Raw genomic sequence first — 18,126 nt, 5'->3', positions numbered from 1 at the left:
AGCAGGAGGGCTGCTGATTACTTACCTCTCCTGCTGCTGCTGGCTGTCCAGCAGCAGACTGAAGGTGGCTGCTGCTGTGCGCAGGTATATAAAGGCTCAGAGCCTATTATGACACGCGCAGCCAGCGTTCCATTGCCACATTCCATCTACTGCAGGCAGGATACCTGGCTGGCTGAATGTCACTGAGAAGCTCACAGAGACCGCCATAAGCAACAGTTTAACAGAATGCCACAGACTAATCAACCCAACTTTTTGGGTTGGGTTCTCTTTTAAAGTCTGCAGGCATTAAATGAAAGAAGTCAGTGTTCCAGCAGAGGGAGACAACGTTTCAGAAAAGGCATTGTAGCAAACCAAAAAAGAAATTTTAAGCGCAGCAGAGTAACCAGCGCACATACCTGTTAGCTCAGGTGAGTTTAAAAGGCTGCTGTTGATAACAAGGGCATTTGCTAAATAGATGGTGTGTGTGCAACAATATACTGAAAGGTCAATTATATTGTGCAGCTTATCTCACCACCTGTAGTTATTTAGGTGAAAGCTCCAAAATGCTTGCCTAATATGTCTGTTTATCCAAAAGGAAGTACAGAGGCAGAGCTAGATAGATAGCATTGCGTTACATTACATGGCAATGCAATGCACAGTTGCTGAAGTTGAACCAAAATGAGCTTGTCATCTGGCTTCTGCAACTTTGAACATGAAAAATCCAATGAGGAGAAGAAAAGCGAAGCCAAAGAGTCCATCCCAAAATCCGACAAACAAGCAAAATGAACAAAAAACATTGAATTCAATTCTTTCTGATTTTAGAAACTGCATTAAAGAAGGGGTGCACCGGTCCTGGAGATACTGCAATACCAGGTCAATGCGTGGAGTGGACAGAGCAAGCTCTTTTTCCATCTCCCTGTTCTAAAAATCCATTTAATATATGGTCCCCAGATAGGGGACGTATCAGATATTAAACTGATAAGAACAGATACTACACTTGATCTTAGCCAAAAGGCCGAGAAGCGATAACCAGAATTGGTTTCCGACTACGGTGCCACCCAAGGATTCTGAAAAGTCCATTTGTGGAGATGGCCACCTGGACTCCCGTTAAGAAGACATGCTGTCAACCTCTAGATCCCTCACATGCCTGCACTTTTCGGCTTGCTGCTGCTGCAATCCACGCGTTTTAGATCTGCATAACTCCACCTCTTTTAGCACAGTACCCTCAACCCCCGGCTGTTCCCACCCGCCTCAACACCGTTGGAAGGGAGGAGAACCAATTAAGGCGGGGGGGGGGGGGGGTGGAACGAGCAGCTGTCTACCCTTAGCAGGAGGGTTGCTGATTAATTACCTCTCCTGCTGCTGCTGCTGGCTGTCCAGCAGCAGACTGAAGGTGGCTGCTGCTGTGCGCAGGTATATAAAGGCTCAGAGCCTATTATGACACGCGCAGCCAGCGTTCCATTGCCACATTCCGTCTACTGCAGGCGGGATACCTGGATGGCTGAATGTCACTGAGAAGCTCACAGAGACCGCCATAAGCAACAGTTTAAAAGAATGCCACAGACTAATCAACCAAACTTTTTGGGTTGGTTTCTCTTTTATAGTCTGCAGGCATTAAATGAAAGAAGTCAGTGTTCCAGCAGAGGGAGACAACGTTTCAGAAAAGGCATTGTAGCAAACCAAAAAAGAAATTTTAAGCGCAGCAGAGTAACCAGCGCACATACCTGTTAGCTCAGGTGAGTTTAAAAGGCTGCTGTTGATAACAAGGGCATTTGCTAAATAGATGGTGTGTGTGCAACAATATACTGAAAGGTCAATTATATTGTGCAGCTTATCTCACCACCTGTAGTTATTTAGGTGAAAGCTCCAAAATGCTTGCCTAATATGTCTGTTTATCCAAAAGGAAGTATAGAGGGAGAGCTAGATAGATAGCATTGCATTACATTACATGGCAATGCAATGCACAGTTGCTGAAGTTGAACCAAAATGAGCTTGTCATCTGGCTTCTGCAACTTTTAACATGAAAAATCCAATGAGGAGAAGAAAAGCAAAGCCAAAGAGTCCATCCCAAAATCCGACAAACAAGCCAAATGAACAAAAAGCATTGAATTCAATTCTTTCTGATTTTAGAAACTGCATTAAAGAAGGGGTGCACCGGTCCTGGAGATACTGCAATACCAGGTCAATGCGTGGAGTGGACAGAGCAAGCTCTTTTTCCATCTCCCTGTTCTAAAAATCCATTTAATATATGGTCCCCAGATAGGGGACGTATCAGATATTAAACTGATAAGAACAGATACTACACTTGATCTTAGCCAAAAGGCCGAGAAGCGATAACCAGAATTGGTTTCCGACTACGGTGCCACCCAAGGATTCTGAAAAGTCCATTTGTGGAGATGGCCACCTGGACTCCCGTTAAGAAGACATGCTGTCAACCTCTAGATCCCTCACATGCCTGCACTTTTCGGCTTGCTGCTGCTGCAATCCACGCGTTTTAGATCTGCATAACTCCACCTCTTTTAGCACAGTACCCTCAACCCCCGGCTGTTCCCACCCGCCTCAACACCGTTGGAAGGGAGGAGAACCAATTAAGGCGGGGGGGGGGGGTGGAACGAGCAGCTGTCTACCCTTAGCAGGAGGGTTGCTGATTAATTACCTCTCCTGCTGCTGCTGCTGCTGCTGGCTGTCCAGCAGCAGACTGAAGGTGGCTGCTGCTGTGCGCAGGTATATAAAGGCTCAGAGCCTATTATGACACGCGCAGCCAGCGTTCCATTGCCACATTCCGTCTACTGCAGGCGGGATACCTGGATGGCTGAATGTCACTGAGAAGCTCACAGAGACCGCCATAAGCAACAGTTTAAAAGAATGCCACAGACTAATCAACCAAACTTTTTGGGTTGGTTTCTCTTTTATAGTCTGCAGGCATTAAATGAAAGAAGTCAGTGTTCCAGCAGAGGGAGACAACGTTTCAGAAAAGGCATTGTAGCAAACCAAAAAAGAAATTTTAAGCGCAGCAGAGTAACCAGCTCACATACCTGTTAGCTCAGGTGAGTTTAAAAGGCTGCTGTTGATAACAAGGGCATTTGCTAAATAGATGGTGTGTGTGCAACAATATACTGAAAGGTCAATTATATTGTGCAGCTTATCTCACCACCTGTAGTTATTTAGGTGAAAGCTCCAAAATGCTTGCCTAATATGTCTGTTTATCCAAAAGGAAGTATAGAGGGAGAGCTAGATAGATAGCATTGCATTACATTACATGGCAATGCAATGCACAGTTGCTGAAGTTGAACCAAAATGAGCTTGTCATCTGGCTTCTGCAACTTTTAACATGAAAAATCCAATGAGGAGAAGAAAAGCAAAGCCAAAGAGTCCATCCCAAAATCCGACAAACAAGCCAAATGAACAAAAAGCATTGAATTCAATTCTTTCTGATTTTAGAAACTGCATTAAAGAAGGGGTGCACCGGTCCTGGAGATACTGCAATACCAGGTCAATGCGTGGAGTGGACAGAGCAAGCTCTTTTTCCATCTACCTGTTCTAAAAATCCATTTAATATATGGTCCCCAGATAGGGGACGTATCAGATATTAAACTGATAAGAACAGATACTACACTTGATCTTAGCCAAAAGGCCGAGAAGCGATAACCAGAATTGGTTTCCGACTACGGTGCCACCCAAGGATTCTGAAAAGTCCATTTGTGGAGATGGCCACCTGGACTCCCGTTAAGAAGACATGCTGTCAACCTCTAGATCCCTCACATGCCTGCACTTTTCGGCTTGCTGCTGCTGCAATCCACGCGTTTTAGATCTGCATAACTCCACCTCTTTTAGCACAGTACCCTCAACCCCCGGCTGTTCCCACCCGCCTCAACACCGTTGGAAGGGAGGAGAACCAATTAAGGCGGGGGGGGGGGGGTGGAACGAGCAGCTGTCTACCCTTAGCAGGAGGGTTGCTGATTAATTACCTCTCCTGCTGCTGCTGCTGCTGGCTGTCCAGCAGCAGACTGAAGGTGGCTGCTGCTGTGCGCAGGTATATAAAGGCTCAGAGCCTATTATGACACGCGCAGCCAGCGTTCCATTGCCACATTCCGTCTACTGCAGGCGGGATACCTGGATGGCTGAATGTCACTGAGAAGCTCACAGAGACCGCCATAAGCAACAGTTTAAAAGAATGCCACAGACTAATCAACCAAACTTTTTGGGTTGGTTTCTCTTTTATAGTCTGCAGGCATTAAATGAAAGAAGTCAGTGTTCCAGCAGAGGGAGACAACGTTTCAGAAAAGGCATTGTAGCAAACCAAAAAAGAAATTTTAAGCGCAGCAGAGTAACCAGCTCACATACCTGTTAGCTCAGGTGAGTTTAAAAGGCTGCTGTTGATAACAAGGGCATTTGCTAAATAGATGGTGTGTGTGCAACAATATACTGAAAGGTCAATTATATTGTGCAGCTTATCTCACCACCTGTAGTTATTTAGGTGAAAGCTCCAAAATGCTTGCCTAATATGTCTGTTTATCCAAAAGGAAGTATAGAGGGAGAGCTAGATAGATAGCATTGCATTACATTACATGGCAATGCAATGCACAGTTGCTGAAGTTGAACCAAAATGAGCTTGTCATCTGGCTTCTGCAACTTTTAACATGAAAAATCCAATGAGGAGAAGAAAAGCAAAGCCAAAGAGTCCATCCCAAAATCCGACAAACAAGCCAAATGAACAAAAAGCATTGAATTCAATTCTTTCTGATTTTAGAAACTGCATTAAAGAAGGGGTGCACCGGTCCTGGAGATACTGCAATACCAGGTCAATGCGTGGAGTGGACAGAGCAAGCTCTTTTTCCATCTCCCTGTTCTAAAAATCCATTTAATATATGGTCCCCAGATAGGGGACGTATCAGATATTAAACTGATAAGAACAGATACTACACTTGATCTTAGCCAAAAGGCCGAGAAGCGATAACCAGAATTGGTTTCCGACTACGGTGCCACCCAAGGATTCTGAAAAGTCCATTTGTGGAGATGGCCACCTGGACTCCCGTTAAGAAGACATGCTGTCAACCTCTAGATCCCTCACATGCCTGCACTTTTCGGCTTGCTGCTGCTGCAATCCACGCGTTTTAGATCTGCATAACTCCACCTCTTTTAGCACAGTACCCTCAACCCCCGGCTGTTCCCACCCGCCTCAACACCGTTGGAAGGGAGGAGAACCAATTAAGGCCGGGGGGGGGGGGTGGAACGAGCAGCTGTCTACCCTTAGCAGGAGGGTTGCTGATTAATTACCTCTCCTGCTGCTGCTGCTGCTGGCTGTCCAGCAGCAGACTGAAGGTGGCTGCTGCTGTGCGCAGGTATATAAAGGCTCAGAGCCTATTATGACACGTGCAGCCAGCGTTCCATTGCCACATTCCGTCTACTGCAGGCGGGATACCTGGATGGCTGAATGTCACTGAGAAGCTCACAGAGACCGCCATAAGCAACAGTTTAAAAGAATGCCACAGACTAATCAACCAAACTTTTTGGGTTGGTTTCTCTTTTATAGTCTGCAGGCATTAAATGAAAGAAGTCAGTGTTCCAGCAGAGGGAGACAACGTTTCAGAAAAGGCATTGTAGCAAACCAAAAAAGAAATTTTAAGCGCAGCAGAGTAACCAGCTCACATACCTGTTAGCTCAGGTGAGTTTAAAAGGCTGCTGTTGATAACAAGGGCATTTGCTAAATAGATGGTGTGTGTGCAACAATATACTGAAAGGTCAATTATATTGTGCAGCTTATCTCACCACCTGTAGTTATTTAGGTGAAAGCTCCAAAATGCTTGCCTAATATGTCTGTTTATCCAAAAGGAAGTATAGAGGGAGAGCTAGATAGATAGCATTGCATTACATTACATGGCAATGCAATGCACAGTTGCTGAAGTTGAACCAAAATGAGCTTGTCATCTGGCTTCTGCAACTTTTAACATGAAAAATCCAATGAGGAGAAGAAAAGCAAAGCCAAAGAGTCCATCCCAAAATCCGACAAACAAGCCAAATGAACAAAAAGCATTGAATTCAATTCTTTCTGATTTTAGAAACTGCATTAAAGAAGGGGTGCACCGGTCCTGGAGATACTGCAATACCAGGTCAATGCGTGGAGTGGACAGAGCAAGCTCTTTTTCCATCTCCCTGTTCTAAAAATCCATTTAATATATGGTCCCCAGATAGGGGACGTATCAGATATTAAACTGATAAGAACAGATACTACACTTGATCTTAGCCAAAAGGCCGAGAAGCGATAACCAGAATTGGTTTCCGACTACGGTGCCACCCAAGGATTCTGAAAAGTCCATTTGTGGAGATGGCCACCTGGACTCCCGTTAAGAAGACATGCTGTCAACCTCTAGATCCCTCACATGCCTGCACTTTTCGGCTTGCTGCTGCTGCAATCCACGCGTTTTAGATCTGCATAACTCCACCTCTTTTAGCACAGTACCCTCAACCCCCGGCTGTTCCCACCCGCCTCAACACCGTTGGAAGGGAGGAGAACCAATTAAGGCGGGGGGGGGTGGAACGAGCAGCTGTCTACCCTTAGCAGGAGGGTTGCTGATTAATTACCTCTCCTGCTGCTGCTGCTGCTGCTGGCTGTCCAGCAGCAGACTGAAGGTGGCTGCTGCTGTGCGCAGGTATATAAAGGCTCAGAGCCTATTATGACACGCGCAGCCAGCGTTCCGTTGCCACATTCCGTCTACTGCAGGCGGGATACCTGGATGGCTGAATGTCACTGAGAAGCTCACAGAGACCGCCATAAGCAACAGTTTAAAAGAATGCCACAGACTAATCAACCAAACTTTTTGGGTTGGTTTCTCTTTTATAGTCTGCAGGCATTAAATGAAAGAAGTCAGTGTTCCAGCAGAGGGAGACAACGTTTCAGAAAAGGCATTGTAGCAAACCAAAAAAGAAATTTTAAGCGCAGCAGAGTAACCAGCTCACATACCTGTTAGCTCAGGTGAGTTTAAAAGGCTGCTGTTGATAACAAGGGCATTTGCTAAATAGATGGTGTGTGTGCAACAATATACTGAAAGGTCAATTATATTGTGCAGCTTATCTCACCACCTGTAGTTATTTAGGTGAAAGCTCCAAAATGCTTGCCTAATATGTCTGTTTATCCAAAAGGAAGTATAGAGGGAGAGCTAGATAGATAGCATTGCATTACATTACATGGCAATGCAATGCACAGTTGCTGAAGTTGAACCAAAATGAGCTTGTCATCTGGCTTCTGCAACTTTTAACATGAAAAATCCAATGAGGAGAAGAAAAGCAAAGCCAAAGAGTCCATCCCAAAATCCGACAAACAAGCCAAATGAACAAAAAGCATTGAATTCAATTCTTTCTGATTTTAGAAACTGCATTAAAGAAGGGGTGCACCGGTCCTGGAGATACTGCAATACCAGGTCAATGCGTGGAGTGGACAGAGCAAGCTCTTTTTCCATCTCCCTGTTCTAAAAATCCATTTAATATATGGTCCCCAGATAGGGGACGTATCAGATATTAAACTGATAAGAACAGATACTACACTTGATCTTAGCCAAAAGGCCGAGAAGCGATAACCAGAATTGGTTTCCGACTAAGGTGCCACCCAAGGATTCTGAAAAGTCCATTTGTGGAGATGGCCACCTGGACTCCCGTTAAGAAGACATGCTGTCAACCTCTAGATCCCTCACATGCCTGCACTTTTCGGCTTGCTGCTGCTGCAATCCACGCGTTTTAGATCTGCATAACTCCACCTCTTTTAGCACAGTACCCTCAACCCCCGGCTGTTCCCACCCGCCTCAACGCCGTTGGAAGGGAGGAGAACCAATTAAGGCGGGGGGGGGGGGGTGGAACGAGCAGCTGTCTACCCTTAGCAGGAGGGTTGCTGATTAATTACCTCTCCTGCTGCTGCTGCTGCTGCTGGCTGTCCAGCAGCAGACTGAAGGTGGCTGCTGCTGTGCGCAGGTATATAAAGGCTCAGAGCCTATTATGACACGCGCAGCCAGCGTTCCATTGCCACATTCCGTCTACTGCAGGCGGGATACCTGGATGGCTGAATGTCACTGAGAAGCTCACAGAGACCGCCATAAGCAACAGTTTAAAAGAATGCCACAGACTAATCAACCAAACTTTTTGGGTTGGTTTCTCTTTTATAGTCTGCAGGCATTAAATGAAAGAAGTCAGTGTTCCAGCAGAGGGAGACAACGTTTCAGAAAAGGCATTGTAGCAAACCAAAAAAGAAATTTTAAGCGCAGCAGAGTAACCAGCTCACATACCTGTTAGCTCAGGTGAGTTTAAAAGGCTGCTGTTGATAACAAGGGCATTTGCTAAATAGATGGTGTGTGTGCAACAATATACTGAAAGGTCAATTATATTGTGCAGCTTATCTCACCACCTGTAGTTATTTAGGTGAAAGCTCCAAAATGCTTGCCTAATATGTCTGTTTATCCAAAAGGAAGTATAGAGGGAGAGCTAGATAGATAGCATTGCATTACATTACATGGCAATGCAATGCACAGTTGCTGAAGTTGAACCAAAATGATCTTGTCATCTGGCTTCTGCAACTTTTAACATAAAAAATCCAATGAGGAGAAGAAAAGCAAAGCCAAAGAGTCCATCCCAAAATCCGACAAACAAGCCAAATGAACAAAAAGCATTGAATTCAATACTTTCTGATTTTAGAAACTGCATTAAAGAAGGGGTGCACCGGTCCTGGAGATACTGCAATACTAGGTCAATGCGTGGAGTGGACAGAGCAAGCTCTTTTTCCATCTCCCTGTTCTAAAAATCCATTTAATATATGGTCCCCAGATAGGGGACGTATCAGATATTAAACTGATAAGAACAGATACTACACTTGATCTTAGCCAAAAGGCCGAGAAGCGATAACCAGAATTGGTTTCCGACTACGGTGCCACCCAAGGATTCTGAAAAGTCCATTTGTGGAGATGGCCACCTGGACTCCCGTTAAGAAGACATGCTGTCAACCTCTAGATCCCTCACATGCCTGCACTTTTCGGCTTGCTGCTGCTGCAATCCACGCGTTTTAGATCTGCATAACTCCACCTCTTTTAGCACAGTACCCTCAACCCCCGGCTGTTCCCACCCGCCTCAACACCGTTGGAAGGGAGGAGAACCAATTAAGGCGGGGGGGGGTGGAACGAGCAGCTGTCTACCCTTAGCAGGAGGGTTGCTGATTAATTACCTCTCCTGCTGCTGCTGCTGCTGCTGCTGGCTGTCCAGCAGCAGACTGAAGGTGGCTGCTGCTGTGCGCAGGTATATAAAGGCTCAGAGCCTATTATGACACGCGCAGCCAGCGTTCCATTGCCACATTCCGTCTACTGCAGGCGGGATACCTGGATGGCTGAATGTCACTGAGAAGCTCACAGAGACCGCCATAAGCAACAGTTTAAAAGAATGCCACAGACTAATCAACCAAACTTTTTGGGTTGGTTTCTCTTTTATAGTCTGCAGGCATTAAATGAAAGAAGTCAGTGTTCCAGCAGAGGGAGACAACGTTTCAGAAAAGGCATTGTAGCAAACCAAAAAAGAAATTTTAAGCGCAGCAGAGTAACCAGCTCACATACCTGTTAGCTCAGGTGAGTTTAAAAGGCTGCTGTTGATAACAAGGGCATTTGCTAAATAGATGGTGTGTGTGCAACAATATACTGAAAGGTCAATTATATTGTGCAGCTTATCTCACCACCTGTAGTTATTTAGGTGAAAGCTCCAAAATGCTTGCCTAATATGTCTGTTTATCCAAAAGGAAGTATAGAGGGAGAGCTAGATAGATAGCATTGCATTACATTACATGGCAATGCAATGCACAATTGCTGAAGTTGAACCAAAATGAGCTTGTCATCTGGCTTCTGCAACTTTTAACATGAAAAATCCAATGAGGAGAAGAAAAGCAAAGCCAAAGAGTCCATCCCAAAATCCGACAAACAAGCCAAATGAACAAAAAGCAATGAATTCAATTCTTTCTGATTTTAGAAACTGCATTAAAGAAGGGGTGCACCGGTCCTGGAGATACTGCAATACCAGGTCAATGCGTGGAGTGGACAGAGCAAGCTCTTTTTCCATCTCCCTGTTCTAAAAATCCATTTAATATATGGTCCCCAGATAGGGGACGTATCAGATATTAAACTGATAAGAACAGATACTACACTTGATCTTAGCCAAAAGGCCGAGAAGCGATAACCAGAATTGGTTTCCGACTACGGTGCCACCCAAGGATTCTGAAAAGTCCATTTGTGGAGATGGCCACCTGGACTCCCGTTAAGAAGACATGCTGTCAACCTCTAGATCCCTCACATGCCTGCACTTTTCGGCTTGCTGCTGCTGCAATCCACGCGTTTTAGATCTGCATAACTCCACCTCTTTTAGAACAGTACCCTCAACCCCCGGCTGTTCCCACCCGCCTCAACACCGTTGGAAGGGAGGAGAACCAATTAAGGCGGGGGGGGGGGTGGAACGAGCAGCTGTCTACCCTTAGCAGGAGGGTTGCTGATTAATTACCTCTCCTGCTGCTGCTGCTGCTGCTGGCTGTCCAGCAGCAGACTGAAGGTGGCTGCTGCTGTGCGCAGGTATATAAAGGCTCAGAGCCTATTATGACACGCGCAGCCAGCGTTCCATTGCCACATTCCGTCTACTGCAGGCGGGATACCTGGATGGCTGAATGTCACTGAGAAGCTCACAGAGACCGCCATAAGCAACAGTTTAAAAGAATGCCACAGACTAATCAACCAAACTTTTTTGGTTGGTTTCTCTTTTATAGTCTGCAGGCATTAAATGAAAGAAGTCAGTGTTCCAGCAGAGGGAGACAACGTTTCAGAAAAGGCATTGTAGCAAACCAAAAAAGAAATTTTAAGCGCAGCAGAGTAATCAGCTCACATACCTGTTAGCTCAGGTGAGTTTAAAAGGCTGCTGTTGATAACAAGGGCATTTGCTAAATAGATGGTGTGTGTGCAACAATATACTGAAAGGTCAATTATATTGTGCAGCTTATCTCACCACCTGTAGTTATTTAGGTGAAAGCTCCAAAATGCTTGCCTAATATGTCTGTTTATCCAAAAGGAAGTATAGAGGGAGAGCTAGATAGATAGCATTGCATTACATTACATGGCAATGCAATGCACAGTTGCTGAAGTTGAACCAAAATGAGCTTGTCATCTGGCTTCTGCAACTTTAACATGAAAAATCCAATGAGGAGAAGAAAAGCAAAGCCAAAGAGTCCATCCCAAAATCCGACAAACAAGCCAAATGAACAAAAAGCATTGAATTCAATTCTTTCTGATTTTAGAAACTGCATTAAAGAAGGGGTGCACCGGTCCTGGAGATACTGCAATACCAGGTCAATGCGTGGAGTGGACAGAGCAAGCTCTTTTTCCATCTCCCTGTTCTAAAAATCCATTTAATATATGGTCCCCAGATAGGGGACGTATCAGATATTAAACTGATAAGAACAGATACTACACTTGATCTTAGCCAAAAGGCCGAGAAGCGATAACCAGAATTGGTTTCCGACTACGGTGCCACCCAAGGATTCTGAAAAGTCCATTTGTGGAGATGGCCACCTGGACTCCCGTTAAGAAGACATGCTGTCAACCTCTAGATCCCTCACATGCCTGCACTTTTCGGCTTGCTGCTGCTGCAATCCACGCGTTTTAGATCTGCATAACTCCACCTCCTTTAGCACAGTACCCTCAACCCCCGGCTGTTCCCACCCGCCTCAACACCGTTGGAAGGGAGGAGAACCAATTAAGGCGGGGGGGGGGGGGTGGAACGAGCAGCTGTCTACCCTTAGCAGGAGGGTTGCTGATTAATTACCTCTCCTGCTGCTGCTGCTGCTGCTGCTGGCTGTCCAGCAGCAGACTGAAGGTGGCTGCTGCTGTGCGCAGGTATATAAAGGCTCAGAGCCTATTATGACACGCGCAGCCAGCGTTCCATTGCCACATTCCGTCTACTGCAGGCGGGATACCTGGATGGCTGAATGTCACTGAGAAGCTCACAGAGACCGCCATAAGCAACAGTTTAAAAGAATGCCACAGACTAATCAACCAAACTTTTTGGGTTGGTTTCTCTTTTATAGTCTGCAGGCATTAAATGAAAGAAGTCAGTGTTCCAGCAGAGGGAGACAACGTTTCAGAAAAGGCATTGTAGCAAACCAAAAAAGAAATTTTAAGCGCAGCAGAGTAACCAGCTCACATACCTGTTAGCTCAGGTGAGTTTAAAAGGCTGCTGTTGATAACAAGGGCATTTGCTAAATAGATGGTGTGTGTGCAACAATATACTGAAAGGTCAATTATATTGTGCAGCTTATCTCACCACCTGTAGTTATTTAGGTGAAAGCTCCAAAATGCTTGCCTAATATGTCTGTTTATCCAAAAGGAAGTATAGAGGGAGAGCTAGATAGATAGCATTGCATTACATTACATGGCAATGCAATGCACAGTTGCTGAAGTTGAACCAAAATGAGCTTGTCATCTGGCTTCTGCAACTTTTAACATGAAAAATCCAATGAGGAGAAGAAAAGCAAAGCCAAAGAGTCCATCCCAAAATCCGACAAACAAGCCAAATGAACAAAAAGCATTGAATTCAATTCTTTCTGATTTTAGAAACTGCATTAAAGAAGGGGTGCACCGGTCCTGGAGATACTGCAATACCAGGTCAATGCGTGGAGTGGACAGAGCAAGCTCTTTTTCCATCTCCCTGTTCTAAAAATCCATTTAATATATGGTCCCCAGATAGGGGACGTATCAGATATTAAACTGATAAGAACAGATACTACACTTGATCTTAGCCAAAAGGCCGAGAAGCGATAACCAGAATTGGTTTCCGACTACGGTGCCACCCAAGGATTCTGAAAAGTCCATGTGTGGAGATGGCCACCTGGACTCCCGTTAAGAAGACATGCTGTCAACCTCTAGATCCCTCACATGCCTGCACTTTTCGGCTTGCTGCTGCTGCAATCCACGCGTTTTAGATCTGCATAACTCCACCTCTTTTAGCACAGTACCCTCAACCCCCGGCTGTTCCCACCCGCCTCAACACCGTTGGAAGGGAGGAGAACCAATTAAAGCGGGGGGGGGGGGTGGAACGAGCAGCTGTCTACCCTTAGCAGGAGGGTTGCTGATTAATTACCTCTCCTGCTGCTGCTGCTGCTGGCTGTCCAGCAGCAGACTGAAGGTGGCTGCTGCTGTGCGCAGGTATATAAAGGCTCAGAGCCTATTCTGACACGCGCAGCCAGCGTTCCATTGCCACATTCCGTCTACTGCAGGCGGGATACCTGGATGGCTGAATGTCACTGAGAAGCTCACAGAGACCGCCATAAGCAACAGTTTAAAAGAATGCCACAGACTAATCAACCAAACTTTTTGGGTTGGTTTCTCTTTTATAGTCTGCAGGCATTAAATGAAAGAAGTCAGTGTTCCAGCAGAGGGAGACAACGTTTCAGAAAAGGCATTGTAGCAAACCAAAAAAGAAATTTTAAGCGCAGCAGAGTAACCAGCTCACATACCTGTTAGCTCAGGTGAGTTTAAAAGGCTGCTGTTGATAACAAGGGCATTTGCTAAATAGATGGTGTGTGTGCAACAATATACTGAAAGGTCAATTATATTGTGCAGCTTATCTCACCACCTGTAGTTATTTAGGTGAAAGCTCCAAAATGCTTGCCTAATATGTCTGTTTATCCAAAAGGAAGTATAGAGGGAGAGCTAGATAGATAGCATTGCATTACATTACATGGCAATGCAATGCACAGTTGCTGAAGTTGAACCAAAATGAGCTTGTCATCTGGCTTCTGCAACTTTTAACATGAAAAATCCAATGAGGAGAAGAAAAGCAAAGCCAAAGAGTCCATCCCAAAATCCGACAAACAAGCCAAATGAACAAAAAGCATTGAATTCAATTCTTTCTGATTTTAGAAACTGCATTAAAGAAGGGGTGCACCGGTCCTGGAGATACTGCAATACCAGGTCAATGCGTGGAGTGGACAGAGCAAGCTCTTTTTCCATCTCCCTGTTCTAAAAATCCATTTAATATATGGTCCCCAGATAGGGGACGTATCAGATATTAAACTGATAAGAACAGATACTACACTTGATCTTAGCCAAAAGGCCGAGAAGCGATAACCAGAATTGGTTTCCGACTACGGTGCCACCCAAGGATTCTGAAAAGTCCATTTGTGGAGATGGCCACCTGGACTCCCGTTAAGAAGACATGCTGTCAACCTCTAGATCCCTCACATGCCTGCACTTTTCGGCTTGCTGCTGCTGCAATCCACGCGTTTTAGATCTGCATAACTCCACCTCTTTTAGCACAGTACCCTCAACCCCCGGCTGTTCCCACCCGCCTCAACACCGTTGGAAGGGAGGAGAACCAATTAAAGCGGGGGGGGGGTGGAACGAGCAGCTGTCTACCCTTAGCAGGAGGGTTGCTGATTAATTACCTCTCCTGCTGCTGCTGCTGCTGCTGGCTGTCCAGCAGCAGACTGAAGGTGGCTGCTGCTGTGCGCAGGTATATAAAGGCTCAGAGCCTATTATGACACGCGCAGCCAGCGTTCCATTGCCACATTCCGTCTACTGCAGGCGGGATACCTGGATGGCTGAATGTCACTGAGAAGCTCACAGAGACCGCCATAAGCAACAGTTTAAAAGAATGCCACAGACTAATCAACCAAACTTTTTGGGTTGGTTTCTCTTTTATAGTCTGCAGGCATTAAATGAAAGAAGTCAGTGTTCCAGCAGAGGGAGACAACGTTTCAGAAAAGGCATTGTAGCAAACCAAAAAAGAAATTTTAAGCGCAGCAGAGTAACCAGCTCACATACCTGTTAGCTCAGGTGAGTTTAAAAGGCTGCTGTTGATAACAAGGGCATTTGCTAAATAGATGGTGTGTGTGCAACAATATACTGAAAGGTCAATTATATTGTGCAGCTTATCTCACCACCTGTAGTTATTTAGGTGAAAGCTCCAAAATGCTTGCCTAATATGTCTGTTTATCCAAAAGGAAGTATAGAGGGAGAGCTAGATAGATAGCATTGCATTACATTACATGGCAATGCAATGCACAGTTGCTGAAGTTGAACCAAAATGAGCTTGTCATCTGGCTTCTGCAACTTTTAACATGAAAAATCCAATGAGGAGAAGAAAAGCAAAGCCAAAGAGTCCATCCCAAAATCCGACAAACAAGCCAAATGAACAAAAAGCATTGAATTCAATTCTTTCTGATTTTAGAAACTGCATTAAAGAAGGGGTGCACCGGTCCTGGAGATACTGCAATACCAGGTCAATGCGTGGAGTGGACAGAGCAAGCTCTTTTTCCATCTCCCTGTTCTAAAAATCCATTTAATATATGGTCCCCAGATAGGGGACGTATCAGATATTAAACTGATAAGAACAGATACTACACTTGATCTTAGCCAAAAGGCCGAGAAGCGATAACCAGAATTGGTTTCCGACTACGGTGCCACCCAAGGATTCTGAAAAGTCCATTTGTGGAGATGGCCACCTGGACTCCCGTTAAGAAGACATGCTGTCAACCTCTAGATCCCTCACATTCCTGCACTTTTCGGCTTGCTGCTGCTGCAATCCACGCGTTTTAGATCTGCATAACTCCACCTCTTTTAGCACAGTACCCTCAACCCCCGGCTGTTCCCACCCGCCTCAACACCGTTGGAAGGGAGGAGAACCAATTAAGGCGGGGGGGGGGGGTGGAACGAGCAGCTGTCTACCCTTAGCAGGAGGGTTGCTGATTAATTACCTCTCCTGCTGCTGCTGCTGCTGGCTGTCCAGCAGCAGACTGAAGGTGGCTGCTGCTGTGCGCAGGTATATAAAGGCTCAGAGCCTATTATGACACGCGCAGCCAGCGTTCCATTGCCACATTCCGTCTACTGCAGGCGGGATACCTGGATGGCTGAATGTCACTGAGAAGCTCACAGAGACCGCCATAAGCAACAGTTTAAAAGAATGCCACAGACTAATCAACCAAACTTTTTGGGTTGGTTTCTCTTTTATAGTCTGCAGGCATTAAATGAAAGAAGTCAGTGTTCCAGCAGAGGGAGACAACGTTTCAGAAAAGGCATTGTAGCAAACCAAAAAAGAAATTTTAAGCGCAGCAGAGTAACCAGCTCACATACCTGTTAGCTCAGGTGAGTTTAAAAGGCTGCTGTTGATAACAAGGGCATTTGCTAAATAGATGGTGTGTGTGCAACAATATACTGAAAGGTCAATTATATTGTGCAGCTTATCTCACCACCTGTAGTTATTTAGGTGAAAGCTCCAAAATGCTTGCCTAATATGTCTGTTTATCCAAAAGGAAGTATAGAGGGAGAGCTAGATAGATAGCATTGCATTACATTACATGGCAATGCAATGCACAGTTGCTGAAGTTGAACCAAAATGAGCTTGTCATCTGGCTTCTGCAACTTTTAACATGAAAAATCCAATGAGGAGAAGAAAAGCAAAGCCAAAGAGTCCATCCCAAAATCCGACAAACAAGCCAAATGAACAAAAAGCATTGAATTCAATTCTTTCTGATTTTAGAAACTGCATTAAAGAAGGGGTGCACCGGTCCTGGAGATACTGCAATACCAGGTCAATGCGTGGAGTGGACAGAGCAAGCTCTTTTTCCATCTCCCTGTTCTAAAAATCCATTTAATATATGGTCCACAGATAGGGGACGTATCAGATATTAAACTGATAAGAACAGATACTACACTTGATCTTAGCCAAAAGGCCGAGAAGCGATAACCAGAATTGGTTTCCGACTACGGTGCCACCCAAGGATTCTGAAAAGTCCATTTGTGGAGATGGCCACCTGGACTCCCGTTAAGAAAACATGCTGTCAACCTCTAGATCCCTCACATGCCTGCACTTTTCGGCTTGCTGCTGCTGCAATCCACGCGTTTTAGATCTGCATAACTCCACCTCTTTTAGCACAGTACCCTCAACCCCCGGCTGTTCCCACCCGCCTCAACACCGTTGGAAGGGAGGAGAACCAATTAAGGCGGGGGGGGGGGGTGGAACGAGCAGCTGTCTACCCTTAGCAGGAGGGTTGCTGATTAATTACCTCTCCTGCTGCTGCTGCTGCTGGCTGTCCAGCAGCAGACTGAAGGTGGCTGCTGCTGTGCGCAGGTATATAAAGGCTCAGAGCCTATTATGACACGCGCAGCCAGCGTTCCATTGCCACATTCCGTCTACTGCAGGCGGGATACCTGGATGGCTGAATGTCACTGAGAAGCTCACAGAGACCGCCATAAGCAACAGTTTAAAAGAATGCCACAGACTAATCAACCAAACTTTTTGGGTTGGTTTCTCTTTTATAGTCTGCAGGCATTAAATGAAAGAAGTCAGTGTTCCAGCAGAGGGAGACAACGTTTCAGAAAAGGCATTGTAGCAAACCAAAAAAGAAATTTTAAGCGCAGCAGAGTAACCAGCTCACATACCTGTTAGCTCAGGTGAGTTTAAAAGGCTGCTGTTGATAACAAGGGCATTTGCTAAATAGATGGTGTGTGTGCAACAATATACTGAAAGGTCAATTATATTGTGCAGCTTATCTCACCACCTGTAGTTATTTAGGTGAAAGCTCCAAAATGCTTGCCTAATATGTCTGTTTATCCAAAAGGAAGTATAGAGGGAGAGCTAGATAGATAGCATTGCATTACATTACATGGCAATGCAATGCACAGTTGCTGAAGTTGAACCAAAATGAGCTTGTCATCTGGCTTCTGCAACTTTTAACATGAAAAATCCAATGAGGAGAAGAAAAGCAAAGCCAAAGAGTCCATCCCAAAATCCGACAAACAAGCCAAATGAACAAAAAGCATTGAATTCAATTCTTTCTGATTTTAGAAACTGCATTAAAGAAGGGGTGCACCGGTCCTGGAGATACTGCAATACCAGGTCAATGCGTGGAGTGGACAGAGCAAGCTCTTTTTCCATCTCCCTGTTCTAAAAATCCATTTAATATATGGTCCACAGATAGGGGACGTATCAGATATTAAACTGATAAGAACAGATACTACACTTGATCTTAGCCAAAAGGCCGAGAAGCGATAACCAGAATTGGTTTCCGACTACGGTGCCACCCAAGGATTCTGAAAAGTCCATTTGTGGAGATGGCCACCTGGACTCCCGTTAAGAAAACATGCT

General features: G+C 45.3%; 14 non-coding genes across 14 annotated transcripts; all 14 read right to left on the bottom strand.

Moving 5' to 3' along the window:
- Positions 1 to 815: 815 nt before the first annotated feature.
- LOC141181146 (U2 spliceosomal RNA) lies at positions 816 to 1,006 on the bottom strand. Its single transcript, XR_012256750.1, has one exon. It is a non-coding gene; the product is annotated as a U2 spliceosomal RNA (small nuclear RNA).
- A 1,117-nt stretch (positions 1,007 to 2,123) lies between these two features.
- On the bottom strand, positions 2,124 to 2,314 carry LOC141181145 (U2 spliceosomal RNA). The gene has a single exon (XR_012256749.1). It is a non-coding gene; the product is annotated as a U2 spliceosomal RNA (small nuclear RNA).
- A 1,120-nt stretch (positions 2,315 to 3,434) lies between these two features.
- Positions 3,435 to 3,625, bottom strand: LOC141181736 (U2 spliceosomal RNA). Its single transcript, XR_012257285.1, has one exon. It is a non-coding gene; the product is annotated as a U2 spliceosomal RNA (small nuclear RNA).
- A 1,118-nt stretch (positions 3,626 to 4,743) lies between these two features.
- LOC141181142 (U2 spliceosomal RNA) lies at positions 4,744 to 4,934 on the bottom strand. Its single transcript, XR_012256748.1, has one exon. It is a non-coding gene; the product is annotated as a U2 spliceosomal RNA (small nuclear RNA).
- A 1,118-nt stretch (positions 4,935 to 6,052) lies between these two features.
- On the bottom strand, positions 6,053 to 6,243 carry LOC141181141 (U2 spliceosomal RNA). Its single transcript, XR_012256747.1, has one exon. It is a non-coding gene; the product is annotated as a U2 spliceosomal RNA (small nuclear RNA).
- A 1,117-nt stretch (positions 6,244 to 7,360) lies between these two features.
- Positions 7,361 to 7,551, bottom strand: LOC141181139 (U2 spliceosomal RNA). The gene has a single exon (XR_012256745.1). It is a non-coding gene; the product is annotated as a U2 spliceosomal RNA (small nuclear RNA).
- Positions 7,552 to 8,672: 1,121 nt separating this feature from the next.
- LOC141181763 (U2 spliceosomal RNA) lies at positions 8,673 to 8,863 on the bottom strand. The gene has a single exon (XR_012257309.1). It is a non-coding gene; the product is annotated as a U2 spliceosomal RNA (small nuclear RNA).
- Positions 8,864 to 9,983: 1,120 nt separating this feature from the next.
- On the bottom strand, positions 9,984 to 10,174 carry LOC141181138 (U2 spliceosomal RNA). Its single transcript, XR_012256744.1, has one exon. It is a non-coding gene; the product is annotated as a U2 spliceosomal RNA (small nuclear RNA).
- A 1,118-nt stretch (positions 10,175 to 11,292) lies between these two features.
- Positions 11,293 to 11,483, bottom strand: LOC141181137 (U2 spliceosomal RNA). Its single transcript, XR_012256743.1, has one exon. It is a non-coding gene; the product is annotated as a U2 spliceosomal RNA (small nuclear RNA).
- Positions 11,484 to 12,607: 1,124 nt separating this feature from the next.
- Positions 12,608 to 12,798, bottom strand: LOC141181136 (U2 spliceosomal RNA). The gene has a single exon (XR_012256742.1). It is a non-coding gene; the product is annotated as a U2 spliceosomal RNA (small nuclear RNA).
- A 1,117-nt stretch (positions 12,799 to 13,915) lies between these two features.
- Positions 13,916 to 14,106, bottom strand: LOC141181135 (U2 spliceosomal RNA). The gene has a single exon (XR_012256741.1). It is a non-coding gene; the product is annotated as a U2 spliceosomal RNA (small nuclear RNA).
- A 1,118-nt stretch (positions 14,107 to 15,224) lies between these two features.
- LOC141181134 (U2 spliceosomal RNA) lies at positions 15,225 to 15,415 on the bottom strand. Its single transcript, XR_012256740.1, has one exon. It is a non-coding gene; the product is annotated as a U2 spliceosomal RNA (small nuclear RNA).
- A 1,117-nt stretch (positions 15,416 to 16,532) lies between these two features.
- Positions 16,533 to 16,723, bottom strand: LOC141181769 (U2 spliceosomal RNA). Its single transcript, XR_012257315.1, has one exon. It is a non-coding gene; the product is annotated as a U2 spliceosomal RNA (small nuclear RNA).
- Positions 16,724 to 17,840: 1,117 nt separating this feature from the next.
- LOC141181768 (U2 spliceosomal RNA) lies at positions 17,841 to 18,031 on the bottom strand. The gene has a single exon (XR_012257314.1). It is a non-coding gene; the product is annotated as a U2 spliceosomal RNA (small nuclear RNA).
- Between the last annotated feature and the right edge of the window lie 95 nt (positions 18,032 to 18,126).

The sequence above is a fragment of the Phyllobates terribilis genome, unplaced genomic scaffold (assembly GCF_046119375.1).
Source record: "Phyllobates terribilis strain yellow unplaced genomic scaffold, ASM4611937v1 Scaffold_34__1_contigs__length_13252353, whole genome shotgun sequence".
Lineage (NCBI taxonomy): Eukaryota > Metazoa > Chordata > Amphibia > Anura > Dendrobatidae > Phyllobates > Phyllobates terribilis.
Note: the sequence above shows the minus strand (reverse complement) of the source record. Positions and strands in the feature narration are given on the sequence as shown.